Here is a 15,898-nt window from a genome sequence, read left to right on the forward strand (position 1 = left end):
TTATTTGGCAGATTCAGATTAGTAATAGAAAATAGACAAATAAAGCATGATGCAATATTATAGATTGAGACAGAACTTTATTGATCCTCGAAGAGAATTCATTAACTACCTCCACTAAGCTGACATTAAAGCGATCTTCACATTAACACATCAGTTATTAGAATCAGATAATATACATTAATCTTAAATGTCCCATTCTAACTTTTAGTACTTCAGTATATTTTAATGGTAATACTTTTGTACTTTTACTGAAATAAACACTTGAATGCAGGATTGTATCTTTTAACAGAGTATATCTACACTGTAATATCACTACTTTTACTGGAATACAAGATCTGAGTGATTGTTCCACTTCTATCTACTCTGCCTGCATTTGGGTCTTACTTCCTGTTTCTGTTGTTATTGAGCGATTTGATGCATCAGTCAAATCAGGCTCATTGATGTTCAGTCACAGGACAGAAGACACGATGCAGTCAGGGCAGCTGATCTGGTGTTGTAGCTATGACAACATTTTCCTCACAGTACAGCTGTCACTTACAGCGCTGCTGGATTGTCAGACATCACATGTGACTTTTTAAAAAATAAAACTTCATTATGCCACTTAATATAATTTGTATAGAATCAGACACAAATGATTGACTTTTAATTCCATTTCTTCTGACAAGTATATCTATCATTGTGTACAATCTGTTTTTTCTGTGTCAGACATTTTCCCCTTTTGTACTTAAATAAGTGGAATCCTGTAGTTTTGGGAGTTTTCTGGAGGAAAAGCTATTTAATAAAGTAAACCAGAATCCAACTATATAGACACCAGTTATATAGATTTTGGCCTCCAGAGCAGCTGCAGCAAACTGACTGGTTTACGGAGGGAGTGGGTGAGTGTTGGACAGTGATGACCAGACTGGTGCGCTGATAACGGAGGAGAGGCGTGTTGTCTTCACTAATTTAAGACGGTCGCTAATTGTGGCTCACTAATGGCCTGTAGAGCTGCTATTAGGATCTGTGAGATAGTTTATCTATCAGGACACTGATATACAACCACCTGCGAATGTTAGCTGCCTTTGGCCTCCTCCACGCTTTCATAAAAAATACTACAAGGGTGTATGTACAGCACTAATGAAACGAAAAGTCTTAGAAATTTAAATGCAATGATCTTTTTCTGTTTCAAGGTCACACTGTTTCTACAACCGCACACATTCACACCTGTGGACAAGTCAGAGCATTCACATCATGCAGGGTGTGTTTCTTCACCTGAAATTAAATGATCAAATGATAAGAATAAGGTCAAAAACCTCTGAGAGATGAGCCGTCCTCAGTCAGTTTTAACATTACAGCCTCTAAATCACTGCTCATGATATAGTGAACTGAACACTGCAGGACGAGTCTGCAAAGTTCCAGAAGACATTCAGTGATTATGTTTTTTGAGTTTGTGTTTGTTTGTGCATCCAATGCGATCCATGCATTGGCAGCTAGATGTGATAAGGATTATGGTTCAGGTTATGCAACTAAAACACTTGCAGGACTGTGATGCAAACTCCTGTGTTGAAGTTAGATGAGACTACACGCCCATTCACCACCCCAACACCTCCACACCCTCACAGGACAAATGTATCCTGCATTGGCACTGAACGCTGGTGTTACATGTGAAATGCAGAATCAAGCAAAAATTCTTGAGTTTAATCTGCTAGTGTTGCCCTAAAGGGTCGGTGCAGACCCTGTGCATGTTTTTCTGAGCTCTGACCCAGCCTGCTTACATGCTTCAATGTTTACAGTAAAAGTTCTCTGTGTAGAGACTCTTATTTGGTGGAAATATTCAACACAATGTTTGTTATTACTTATTAAATGATAAAGGTGACATCAGACTGAGTAATGAGGTGGTAATGAAATGGCCTTTCAGCCTGAATATCAGGGTCTTAAATCTGCCTCTCTGGTGATCCAGCAGTATGCAGTTCTGAGGGTTTATCAGAGTCCAGGCTGCTGTGCAGGGGGGGTCAGCAGGTCACAGCGGGTTCAGGGACAGGCTGTCTGTCTGTGAGCTAATCCTCAAGCGCACACACATCTTTAGACCTGACCTCTCCGCCACCAACAACCTCACAGACCCTCGCACGAAGCCAAGTGTGTGTTTATATCTCGACGTTAGCATAAATCTATGCATGTGTCACATCCGAGCTCTAAGATACATCTTTTACTGTTTGTGTGTGTGACAGCGTCCATCATCCATCGTCATCATCATCGCCGGTTGCCAGAACGGCTGCAGACAGGGAGGCACGGCGGGGGTCAAGGGTCGCAGAGAAACAGAAGTCCCTGACCACATCGATCTATCATCACTCCATCATTCTACACCTTCTGGCTCAGGGCAGTGCAGAGGAATTGACAGCAAAGTAATGACAGAGCTATCAACAGGTAATTTCTGGGGGGGAAAAAAATGACATCTGTTTGGTTGTTTACATCTTCATTTTACAGCTGAACACACTCAGCTTATTAAAGCTGTACAGCTTTTATGTTAAAATTCATACATTTCCTAAATCACAAGATTTTCATCTTTCTCTACAATGGAGCTCTAATAAGATATATGAGGCGTCGGGCACACACACAACACTCATTAGGACTGTCTATTCATTCCTGGTTTTGGTCTTTTCATGGAATTTGTTGACAATAAGAAACATATGAACATCACCAGACTCATCTTTTAACACAACACTGAAACACAGCTGCTGTTCTGCTTAATGCTAAAGTTCAATCTTGGCAAAATTTTGTTTGATTTTTAAAAACAATACAGGATTTAGTTTTGTGGAGGGACACAACACAACATTTCTGCCAGTTCGAGGTCAGAACAACTGATTAATGACCAAATGATCAGCAATCTTGCCTTTGGACTATGGGTTGGATTTCAGAACTTTTGGTCATGGCTGATATAAACTGTGATGAGCTTAACTTTAATAACTATTTTACATGTTGTGGATAATATCTTGACTGAAACTCTGCTGTAGTATAAAACTTCACCACAGAACGGACACCACAGCTGCAGCTTTGTAGTTTTATTTTTTCCCTTAATAGAAGAATTGCACAAAGTAAAGCTGTCTGTCTTTGAGCACCAGCCGTCCCGTTTGAATAACCTTTATTGGAAGTGTCCCCGGGCGAAACCAACCAGGGGTTCAGTGTGAGCTCCACATGGTCAATCAGTTGATCCGTTCACTCCTGCCATTGAGAAATTAGCAGATTAAATACAACATAAAGTATTAAAAACAAACACATAATTCCTTTTTACTTACTAAATTGAGGGATTGATTTTTAAAAAATCTTCCTTCTGACACTTTTGTATCTTTGGGAGTGAAGCCGGAGAAATCAATCGTGAGTGTTTTAAAACCTGATAAAACATGATTCTTATGTACATGATTGATTTTCATTCCTCAGCTGAATGTATCGGCTGACAAAATGGACACAATTTTTATTTGTGTCGGGAGTTGGGCTGCAGGGATGTGTGACAGTGTGTATGTGTCATCAGACAGCTCCAGTGTGTGTGTGTGTGTGTGTGCAGACGGGCGACCGTTCAGAGGTGATACCATGTATGTTCAGTCTTCAATAGATTTTAGCAGCAGTGTGTCCACTGGGCATCGCTCAGGCCTTCACAGTTAGTGTGTTTCTCTGGAGGGTTCGAGACAAAGTGTGTGCACATGCATGAACAGCACGGTGTGTACAGATTGTGCACTTCCACATCCCATTGGCCTGTGAGGATTTTTATCTTTTCATGAGCCTGTAGTTAGACTCTTCACTCTGCAAATGACCTGCACCCGAGCACAGTCGGACCAGACCCTAATACGACGTAGACCAAGAGCCAGAGATCTGAACAGACCCTAAAAGCAGGGAACGCCAAGGTGGAAAAGAGCAACAATAATGCAATAATCATGTCCTACAAACAAATCTAACATTCGTGTTCCAAAAATTGTCATTTCATGGCATACATCTTTAACATAGGTAATTTAATATATATTCCATCCTGCAGTGATTGTGGTGCCCCAGTGTTCACCATTCCTGCCTCCAGACTGTGGTTGGGAAGCACAGCGGACAGGTTTTCTGCTCCAGGATGTCACTAACTTTGAGGTTGACTCCCTTTAATTTACACAACAGTTTGCAAGGAAAACATCTGACCTTGGAGCATTTACTGACTAACAAACAGAGTGCACACTCACTGCTACATTCAGAGTTTTACTGCCTCGATCTTCAGCACTCGGACCCACTCAGGTATCATACTGACAATCAGACAACAGTAACCTGCTGTCTTTCACGTCTTGTGCGACGTTCTTGCTTGATCTGGAAGGAGGTGCCAGGTACCACCCTGACAGCATCAACAGCAAATGTTTACTGTATGTGTATATGGGGTCTCTCTGCTCCTGCTCACAGTTCAGTTTCCCCAGACTCCTCAGTGTTACTCTCCACTTTCCAGCAGATGCCCTCAGACTTTCTCTCCTTTCCCCATCACCTGACTGTACCGTCCAACCACACACCTGTTCTCACTGCTCTTCATCTGCCTCACCTCCAGCTCATTCCATCATCAGCCATTCACTTTATGTGCTGGTCTCCTTCCTTTGCTCCTTGCCAGACTGTTAAATCAGTTCCAGGTGCTTCTGTTACCTGTACATAGCTGCAGTGTTTAACCTTTTGTCTACTAATTGGACTTTGGATTCCTGCCTTGTTGGATGTTTGGCGGGATTGGACTGCTTTCTGGTTTCGACACTTGCCTGCTTCATTTACTGTGGAAACCTACTTCTTTTTATATAACTAAATCACTGAATCACACCAGATCTGCTTCAAAAGTCTACTTTTGGGTGGATCCCGTTATCTTCTACCCCACACATGGATTTCTGGCATGTGGACAAGGTGCAAAATCAGAGTCAGGTGATGCCAGGTAGACATTACCTGTAGGAAGGGAACAGGCAGTGAGCTCATGGGGCAGCTTTTATGGCCTGGTTTAAAGGTCCAGGTGAACCGGATCAGTTGACGACCCTCCTGCTGACCCTGTTTCCTATGTCCTGTGTCCTAAATAATTTATGTCTAACTTTGAAAGGACTCTCGGATGCTTTCTCTGTTATGCTTATTAATTTAAAGTTCCCCTTGTTTGCATTTCTGTGTGTATCTGTACTTTGTGTACTTGTGTAAACACACACAGACTCAGGTCTACTCTCATGGGACTGCAGCAGTTCTTAGCAGCTGCTTGGTGTTTATGTAACACCTTTTCAGACGTGCTAATGCTGGAGAGCCGTTTAACAGCCGAACAGGCCGTGGAACCCTCCGCTGGCAGGAAACAGTAATGGATGGTTGGACAGTGACTCAGGGGGGGAGGGGAGAGGAGAGGATGAGGAGCAGTGGTGAAGAAGGATGAAGGAAGATGTTGTTATGAGTGGGTTTTTCTTATCCCGATCCCATGGCAGCTCCCCTGCTGCGCTGGATGAAAGCTCCCCGACCAGCCGTCGTCGCGGTAACTAATTTGCTGAGATTTTCTGCTCGACTGGAGGCACGAGGAAGAGGCTCCTCACCCCGCCCGACCTCCCTCCCACCCGACCATCAACTTCCTCAATCTCCCCCTCAACACTCACAATCTTTCCCTCTCTCTCTTATCAGCATGAAAATCATTTTAGCAATAATTTCCAATGTTTTTACAAAGAAAAATACCTGCTCTGCATCTTTATATCGCAGTAAAAGTACGGCAAACAGCTCATGAAACTGCCCCCTCGTATCAGACTAACTCCACATATGAGCTGTCATTGAAGGAAAATGTTCATATCAGCCTGGAAATTATGGATCTCACATAGTTTCACATTTTTCTTTTGTTTTTTTCCTTTTTGCAGATTTTTTGCATTCCTTAATATCTCGATTTTTTTCTCTCTTGGAGGCAAGTTGCTGCATCCAGTAAAAAAACATTACGTCTAAATTTCATTTTCACCCAAAACTCCACTTCTGAACACGCATAATAAATAATTACTTCTTTTTGATAAATTTCAGTTACAACACCTAGTTTTGTAGCAACAAATCTGTCTTCAAGTTCTTCCTTTTTTCCATTTCATTTATTCTTCATTCTTGATCTGGAAACAGCAGTTGAGAAAACAATCACACCTTAAGTTTATTTTAGGTTATTTAAGGTTTTTAATTCAGTCACATGATTGTCATCAGTAGATGGGACCCAGCTTTTGAGCCAACACGCACGAGAAATACTCCAAAAAAAAAAACAAAAATAGAAAATCTGAACATTTCCGTCATGGCTGGACAGCCTCCATTTGCTGATGAAAATAATGTGACTGAATTAAAACTTCTTAAAGCTTAAACTGAGCTTGTTTGCAGGCTGAAGAATAAGAATAAACCTCAAAAGCAGAGCTGATGGACCAGAGAAGGAGTGAGCTAGCATGAATTAGCAACAAGCTGAAAAAACCCAAAATCATCAATGACATTATTTATATAAAATTCAGAAGTTTTCGCAACAATAGCGACTCCACAATGTTCTGAGATTTTCAGAAAACATAATTTCCAACTTTGTAAACAAAACAGTAGACAGTCATGCTAGCAGCTCTCTCACATTTTACTTAAGAGCAGCCGTGCTTTGAGCTAAATGCTAACAATTACCGTGTTTAGCATCTTATTTAGCATTTGCTAATTAGCACTAAATACAAAGTGCAGCTGATGAGATTTTCATTAGTTCTGCAGGTGTGTATAAATCAAAGTATTTGAGTCTGAACCAAAGTGGTGGACCGGCTGACACCGACAAGGCTAAACATGGACATACAGCCACTCATAGAGCCTCTCTCTCCCTGTTATGTCTCAGCCACGTCATCTTGATAATATTCCCTAATCACCGCTGTGGCACCCCTTAGGGTTCAAACGGGTCATTGGCAAGACGCCATAATCCTCTTCTTGAACTCTGACCCGCGACAGCCATTTTAATGGGGTCAAATACTGAAAGCGGATCACATCGCATCCTGACCAGCGTCGCAAGTTTCTGACGTATCGGCTGCTGGAGGTTAGAGGACGCTTTGAGAGGCTCTTCATGCCTTTCGCGTTCGAATTCAGCAATTATGTACCTGGAGTGGATAAACATGAGGATTAAATGCAGGAGGATCGATGTTATTGATGGAGACACAGCGGGAGAGGTGATCACTTGTACTGTATGAGAACCACACGGGAGGAAACATCTGCATGTGTGTGTGGATTATTCACGAATGCATGAGAACTGTGTGAAAACTGCAAAATGTGACTCACGATGTTGTGTTTGCATGTGCACGAGCGTCTAGTGTTTGTGCATGTGTGTGTTACACTGTGTGTGTGTGTGTGTGTGTGAGTGTGCATTATGGTGTAACTAAGCGCAGATAATTCCAGGCAATAACAACACTTGGACAACAATAGACCTTTTCTTGGGGCTGTTTGGCTCTCCGCCAGTTGCCTCTGTGTTATTTTAGCAGTGATGCTAATCCCACTCCTAGCAGTGTTCAGTACGTCCAGCAGCCAAGACGAACACAGGCCATGAGACCACAAGATTACGGCTTATACATCGTTTTTTCTATCCCACACAAAATCCATACGAGTGTGTTAGAGGCTAACAGAAGCTGAGAGTTTGCAGATTTGGGTGTGTTTGAGTAAGAAAACAAAATCTTTCCAGTGCTGGATGTCCCTTTCATAACATCTTTAACTTAACCCGGGAGTGCTTTGGTCTTGGCCTCAGCAGGAATTTAAATTGGCATTTTCTTGGTCTAAAATTGGTTATTTTATTGGTCTTTGGTTTCTTTTTTCCACTCTTGCAATTAATTTCAATGATGTCACAGGATGGACAAAATAATTAGTGCCGTCTTTTGCATCTAAAGTTCAGTTTTGGGGAACTTGTGCTGAGAGCAAACTGTGTTGACCGTGCTGGGGAGAGCAGGAGTCCAGAACAGCTTATTAGCTGTTAGCTCCACTTTTATGAAACTAACCTCCTCTCAGAGTAGAAACTGGTCCTAATAAGAGGAATGGTTTGCACACAGGAAACAATGGTTTAAATACACCTTTTGAATACATTTATTTGAGCCTTTTGTTTGCAAAAGCTAAGAGGCAACATAGCTGGAGGGCCGTTGTGACTGACTCGTGCTAGCATGTTCTCTTTGGCTAGCATGTTATTGGTTAGCTTGCCAGCTACAGCAGTTGCCAACTAGCACTGCGTTCTGTGCAAAGGTGTGTGAATGATTGTCGCTGTGTCTCTTTCTCATGTCACCAGCTTTATTCTTACTATGTGGACTTTTGTTATCTCACATCGAACCTCAGCCTGAGCAGAGTAAGAACCTGGTTCTGACTCAAAGCTCCTCCTAGATTGCAGTTTTTAGACAATTTAATAAACTAATTATAATATATATAATATATCATTGGTATTAACAGACTGAGCTCAGAAAACTGGAGAAAGTCAGTGCAAACGTAAACAATTTGGGCATCAACAACCCGGCGGACTACAGATTAAATAATAAACACCAAATTTCTGCCATTAAGAGTGTGTGTGAATGAGGGAGGGTGCTCGGGGTTGTTGGGGTCTTCAAGTGAATAAAGGTTTACACCAGTTCTACTAACAGGGGCTCTTTGCACGTTGCAGCGCCTTTGCCTCCCCTTGCTGTGCCAGCTGTTAGCACCCTGCCTCCCTCTGCTCTGCAGGTCCAGCCTGCAACCCCCAACGACCCCCTCAACACACATACACACACACATGCATGAGACACCCATACAGAGATTCACTTAAATCTGCAGGAGGAAAATTAAAATGTCAGTATGAAGCAATTCTTATTAACCTCGTGTAACAGAGCCGCGATACTCACGCAGGGTGAGCTTTAAAACGATTTCACGTTATATTTAGAAATTAATTCCCAGAGTTTGCATTTCATGTGTTGCAGTGAAAATGGCAGGCAGTGCACACAGTAGGTTGAAGGTAGCTACATATATGAAGTTTATCTGTTTTCAGTGGATTGATTTGAGGAAGGTTACAGCCTCCTCATCACATATCTGATGTTATATTAAACTTTAAGGTAATTTCCTTAATCATCATTTATTCACTGAATCTGTGTCCAGCGCACAATATTGCATTTTCTTTTCAGCAATACACCTTCTTTCCCACCTCGCCCAAGCAGAGGAATTTCTATTTGAATTTTTCACGTTTCCTCTCAGGTGTTTGTATGCATAAATTGAAAATGTGCATACGTGCGGATGGATGGAAACACACAGTTAGAGGTGTAAATTAAATCCTATCAATAATGTTTTCAACATCTTGAAAAGCTTTAAATAGGAGGCTACAATCAGATCAAAAAAGGATTATTTGTGCATTTTCCCCATCAAATCAACAGAGTTAAAAGAAATACTTTCATAAGTTGTGCAATAACCTTGACTTGTGCTGTGACTTTTCAGCCTCGGTGTGGAGGTTCCTGTGGGCAGATCTCCTTCTCTCTCCTTGTCAAAGTGAAAATCTGTGGAGCTGAAGTGTGGAGTTCTGAAGTTGAGGTCAAACTAATAGAAGGACACGGAGGTGAAGTCCACAGTCTAACATGCGGGGATGACTCCCCCTCGCTCGGGCCATATTTAGAGATGTGACTCTTGGCACATCTCAGAAACAGCCTCCCCGGGGGGTCAAGAGGGTCGATCTGGTCTGCAGAGTCACAACGCAATTACAGCACTCCTTCTTAAAGAGATGTACACGGAGGCTGAGGCGCAGGGTGGAGGGGTGTATTTCTACAATCCCACTGTTAGCTTTTAGCACCACCCCCTGCCGCTAAAATCTTCTGGTTGTCGGTGCTATGCTGCAAAAAGGGTTTGGGTGTTGCAGTAAGCGTGTTATTAGCGTCTCGCTGTCAGTGTCTGTCACGCTCTCTCAGGACGCGCAGCAAAGAGCCTGTAGATGTGCATTAATCTGCCTTTTTTAACCACCAAGCTCCTCAATTATTCAGCAGCAGTGTGGAGTCAAACATTCCCATTTAAAGATCTAACACTTGTTTGACCAGCTGAATGTCCGATAGTCGTGTAGAGACAGACGGGGCAGATGGCTGGGTGAGGGGCGAGGAGGACGGACACGAAACCCTCTCAGGCTCAGTGACAGTCACTGTGTTTAAGGACATTTATTAAAGACTATGAACTTTTTTCCAAAATAATAAACACTTTATGCGTCTAGCAGTACAGGTTGCAACTAACTGAACCCCCCTCGCCTCGCCCTTCCTTTCCAAGCATGGAGAAGAACCTACAGTTGCCGCAAAACTCACAAAAAACACAAGCCAGTGTTTGGTTTGTCCGTTCTGGGCTACTGTAGAAACATGGCTGTGGTGGACTCCATAGAGGAGTAGATATAACGAGCTCATTATAAAGCAACTAAAACACAACCATTGTTATTTTCAGGTGATTATACACGAATGAAAACATACTTATAAATATTATATTCCACTTCATATTCTGCCAATAGATTGCCTAAATCTCACAAACTGGTCCTTATTTTAGAATGGACCTCCTGATGGAATAACACCTGTATTACATTTAACAGATGCACTGACTGACCACCTTCTTCGACATCCCCACAGCAGAAAAACACTATTACTGTAGAACATTGATATTAGACAACTCTGCAATACCCTCAATTACATCCAGTGTTGACTGCAAGTTGTAAATTGATGCACTGGCATCATTGTGCAAGGATGGAAACTAAATCTTGTGCAGTGTAGTCCTTCCAAAATAAAGTGGTTGCAGTTGAGAGATCGTCTCGTCTGTTGGAGTTAAATGACGTCTCCCCTCTTCACTCCCAAACCTCCATCTCACAGTATCGCAGTGTTTGTGGCTCATCAGTCGCCTGATCCATCACATCCTCATCCCCCCTCTTTCTTTTTCATTTGACCTATCCTTCACCAGGGCCCAGTGTAATCCCATTGAGTTCGGGCAAAACAGAGTTTAAGGGGGAAGGAGAGGTGAGGGGGGGGAGGGGGTGGGGCGGGGACGTTAAGGAAACCTGCTCTATAATCCGAAAGTCACAGACGGGATCCTGCAGCTACAGCTGTGTGTTTCACTGTCTTTGATGGCAAACAAGGAGCTGTGAATGAATGCAAACTAGCTGAGTAGAAACGTCTTTTCAGGAGACAGGGTTGTTTTTTCCACGCAGGGCTGAATCTGGTCTGAATGCGGGAAGTCTTGCTTGACCCACTGAAGTGACGTCGCTATGTCCTTAGAGTTCAGCAAAATGTGAGTGAAAATGAGCAAAACGTGAATAAAAACACACGATAACCAAAAGAAACAAAGAAAATAGGGATCAGATCCTTCTACTTGACAATCAGGAGCTCTGTAAAGCATTTTGTGACAAACCTGTTTGTTAAAGCTCTTCATGGGGGAGATGAGTGGAGGTGGACGGGCGTCTGGGGGAGGCTAGTGGAGACGTCGGTCCTGCATTTGAACTTAACCTGGCTGTGGCCCGGGACTGACGCAGCAATTAGCACCAGGGATCAGCATCAAAAGGAACGGCGCAGTGTGAAGCTGGTCTAATTAGTCATATGAACGGAGGCAACAGACCAACCGCTGCATGCCTCAAGCTCTGGAGGGGTGGGAGGGTGTGTGTGTGTGTGTGTGTGTGTGTGTCTGTGTGTGTGTGTGCTGAGGGCTGATACACTGCAGCCAACAGCAGGTGAATAAGAGTCCACGTTGGTGAGGACATGCTTCAGATCAAAGCTCTGTTATGTCAGCTCATGTGTGATCTGATATGATCTGTTTCTAGAACAGGAGGAAAACATCCCCACTGCTTCTCTGCACGTCTGTTTTTTTTTTTTTTATTATTCTCACACATTGATCCTGTAGCTTATTCCATTAACAATAATGTGCAATTCTAACGTTTGATTTATGCAACAACGGATAAAAAGATGTAAAACACCGAACTAGTATTTTGTGTGAAAACGTTCTTGTATTACTGACCTGAAGCGACAGATGGTACGTTACAGAGAACCATCTGAAAAGTCGTCAACAGAAGCTGTTTGTAAAAGAGCAGGTACATTCAAAAAATACTTGGCAGGTGATTGGATGAACCATCTGTCTATCACCATCTATCACGAGCTAATTACAACCAATCAGATCAACAAGCCATATGATGTAGTAGAAGAGTGAAACGCTTGTCGAAGCCAGTCAGGAGAAGAGCAAAAACATGGTTCCATGGAGAACAGCAGTGCTGTTCTTTGCTCTTCTTTCAATGAAGAAATATAACTGATGCTGCTGCAGCATTGACGCTCTTTAGGAGACGCCATGAATAGTCGCCATTCTCGCAGTCATCACACCTACACCTCATTGGATGCTGATTTTTGGCCAAAAACACATAACTAGAAGCCTGGAAAACTTCTCAGCTCACTTGATCTCGTGTGATCTCACAAGGTAAACTTGATCCCTCTGCTCCATCACATCTCACAGGAAGTATTGTACCTTTACTGAACTACATTTAGTTACTTGTTATTTTACAAATAAGAATTAGAATAATAATGCAAAACATAAATCAACTGAAAATGATGATGTATTATCATAGATTAAGTTACCAGCAGTAAATAGATACTTAAAATGAGCTCCACCCATACGAGCTGCAACATTAAAGTAATGAACACATTAATGCATTAATAATTATAATACAGTAAAATGATATCTAAGATTTGTTACTAATCTGTATTTATGAATTATAAATTTCTCATTAAAGGTACTCCAGCCTTTCCATTATTGGCAGGCTTTTAATGTGAAACACCTGCTTGCATGGTGATGTTTAGCAGGTACAACCATGTTCATTATCTTAGCGTAGCATGTTAGCACTCTTTCTCTGGGACCCATAAACGTTTGTACAAAATTTCATGGTCATCCATGTGAGAGTTGTTGGGATATTTCTGTGTGGTCACAGTGGTGGACGATGCTTGACAGTACGGCCTTTCTGTTGCAGACGTTAGCTGCTAGTGTGGCTACAAACTTGTTTTAAAGAGTTAAAGAGCCATTAAGCTGCGATTATAACTGCAGTCCTAAATCCCTCCTCTCAGATAACACCCCTGTGTGGCCCCGTCGGCCCCGCAGGTGAACGCTGACATGTAATATGCAGAAGTATCTGTGATAATGGGGATTTACATTGACAAAACAAACCTATGCACATATATTAAATGTATTCCTGTAGGCAAATAGTCGCCCCTGCCGCCTGCTCTGTAATCTGGTAAAAAATCGTCAGGGAGGTGAAAGGTTCGGGTCACAACAACAGCCATTTCATTACCGTGGCTCAAATGTCCCAGGATTCAATTCAATCACGGGGCGATTATTTTTCCTCAGATTCCACTCTGCGGGGAATTGGCCGTCGTTGGTTGCTGACCTTTTCACGCTGCAGCCATTTATCCCGAGGAATAATTGTTCAGATGGTTTCGTGGTCATATCCCTGAGTGCTGCAGCTCGTAGGCTCTCGGTGTGGCGGGCCGTCGCATATCCTGTTATCTCCCACTGCTGAGAAATACTGCTGTGTGGCAGGAAGAGCAGCACACACACACATGCACACACACTGCAAAACACAGTGCTGCTGTAAGGAGTCCTTTAATCCTCTCACATTCAAAATAGTTTCGTTTTTCTGTAAACAAGCAAAACAGAAGAGACTGTTCCACTTGCTGATTTTTCAGAGGTTTTCTTCAGTCTTTTTTCTAGAGTGCAAAATCCTCATATTTGATATATTAAACAGACTTAACAAATGCTAACAGGCATTTGAAGGTATGTTTGGAACTTTTATTACAGCTCACCCTTTTCTTTTTTTGCTCCTTTAATTTTAAATTGCTCATTCATTTTTGTGTCTCCACTCCTGATATACAAATAGAAAATTGTTTTATTCTAAGAAAACGTTAAAACTCACTTTCCAGCTGAGTTTATTGCGCCGTTCTTCTGAACGTACTATTTGGTGAAAGTGTGTTTCTGTCATGTCAGTCAGTGTCTTTGACTTAAGCTGTCTTCAGGCTGATAAACTCCACCAGCACTGAGTCTAAAGACACAATAAACAGAGGGATGGAGTTTTACGGTGTACATCTCTCATCCACTCCTCCACCCTGCTGTCATCTTTAAGAGCCACTCAGAAAACTGGAAAACGTGTGTCGAACAAAACTATTATTGTAACTTTATTATTTGTTCTCACTATTATCGTTAAAGACAAAGAAATTAAGATGTTAAATATCAACATTATCTGAAATGTCTGTTTGTTGCTGAATAGATTGAGCGTGTTTTATTTCTACTGTTTATGTGCAGACAGATTATTTTTAAATATGTTAATCATTTTCAGATTAACAGATAAAAATAGACTTTGAATGAAAAGAACAAGTTGTGATAAAATCACTTGACATGTACATACACTGTATTATAGGTTTATTTCTTACATTTTTCTATTTTCTCTAACGGTGTTTTTAATTATTGTCCCTAAAGAGTTGTTCTTTTTTAAAGGTGCCTGTGAAATTCATCCTGTATTTTGGGTTCCTGGCAGCTTTACCCTGTTTTAAACTGACAAAATGATAAATCAGACTCATAGCTGAGTATGTGCTGAAGAAAGGACCCCATGCATTTAACCATGAAGAAATGCAAGCGTAGAAAGTCAGAGATGAACCATGGTGAAGCTCCAGAGGGTTAAATGTCATTAGAAGTCTTCTTCATTCATTCTGGAAAACTGACACCATCAAAATAGCAGGTTTGGACTCTAATACTATAAAGACATAAAGAAAAAGTTAATCCAGTGGCCTTTTTGGAGTCAGTTGGCTTTGAACCATCGATGATTAGTCAACTGTTACTCCTCACTTTGCTGGTTTTATCTGTGACTCATCCTGTGTTCAGCTGTGAAAGGCACCAACACTAAACACCATCTGTTTTCCTCAGTTCACTTTCAGGCCGGCTGTGTCTTTAAGGCTGCACCGGCCCCTCAAAGTGTGAATAATATTCAGTAAGGAGTAACGCTTAAGTGGGAAAGCTTTTAGCACATTATCCACTGGCAATTGCAAGGTAATCTAATTTGCCAGCGCAGGTCTCTTATTAAATATCTGCTGCGGCGGATTTGCATTCAGGAGTCTCCTAATGGGTTTAGCTGCTCCGCCGGCCTCTGGCTCGGTGTTTATGTGAGCCTCCATCTCAGAGAGAGAGAGTGACATTGAGGATGAGAGGTGATCCTGCTCTCTCCACACACACACACACACACACACCTTGGGAAAAAAAAACCTGAAGTCAGCGTTTTGAAACGTGGTGCCTTTAAGTGCTGCTCGTAAGCTTCAGCTTCTTTCTCGGCATCAAATATTTTGATCTGAAAAGAGAAATCTAACATGAGGAGGTCTGTAGTGGAAGTGGACCGTCTGATTGGCTGTTGTAAACAAAGCAGGGCCTATCAGTCGGATTCAGGAAGAAAAAACATTCTGTCTTCATAAAGACTCTGCCTTAGGTGACGTCTAGACCGGATTCAGTCCCTGTCTTGTTAAAAGCCAGGGAAATAAAAAAAGCCTTCTGTAATCAGTCCTGAAAGCTTTCTCCTTTGATATAACATTGAATGAGTGACTAAAGACAGTAATAAGATGATAACAGTAGGAAGCGTGAGTCTGGAAAACCTATAGACTGCAGGCCGGCCTGTTGTCACCATTGAAATCTACTAGGCTGCTACTGTTAAGAGCTACTATTACTGTTACTTGAAGCCCTCATAAAAATAAAGTGCATTTCCTGTTGTCACATGACAGCTGTGTGTGTGTGTGTGTGTGTGTGTGTGTGTGTGTGTGCGCGTGCATGTGTGTGTGAAAGATTAGGCGCTCACTGGTGTGTGTCACAGAACGGATTAACCCAAGACTGCTGCTCCTGCACTCAATAAGGTTCCTGTGTGTGTGAGTGTGTGTTGTAAAGGCATTTCTCACAGTTGCTGAGGGTC

The sequence above is a fragment of the Chelmon rostratus genome, chromosome 8 (assembly GCF_017976325.1).
Source record: "Chelmon rostratus isolate fCheRos1 chromosome 8, fCheRos1.pri, whole genome shotgun sequence".
Lineage (NCBI taxonomy): Eukaryota > Metazoa > Chordata > Actinopteri > Chaetodontiformes > Chaetodontidae > Chelmon > Chelmon rostratus.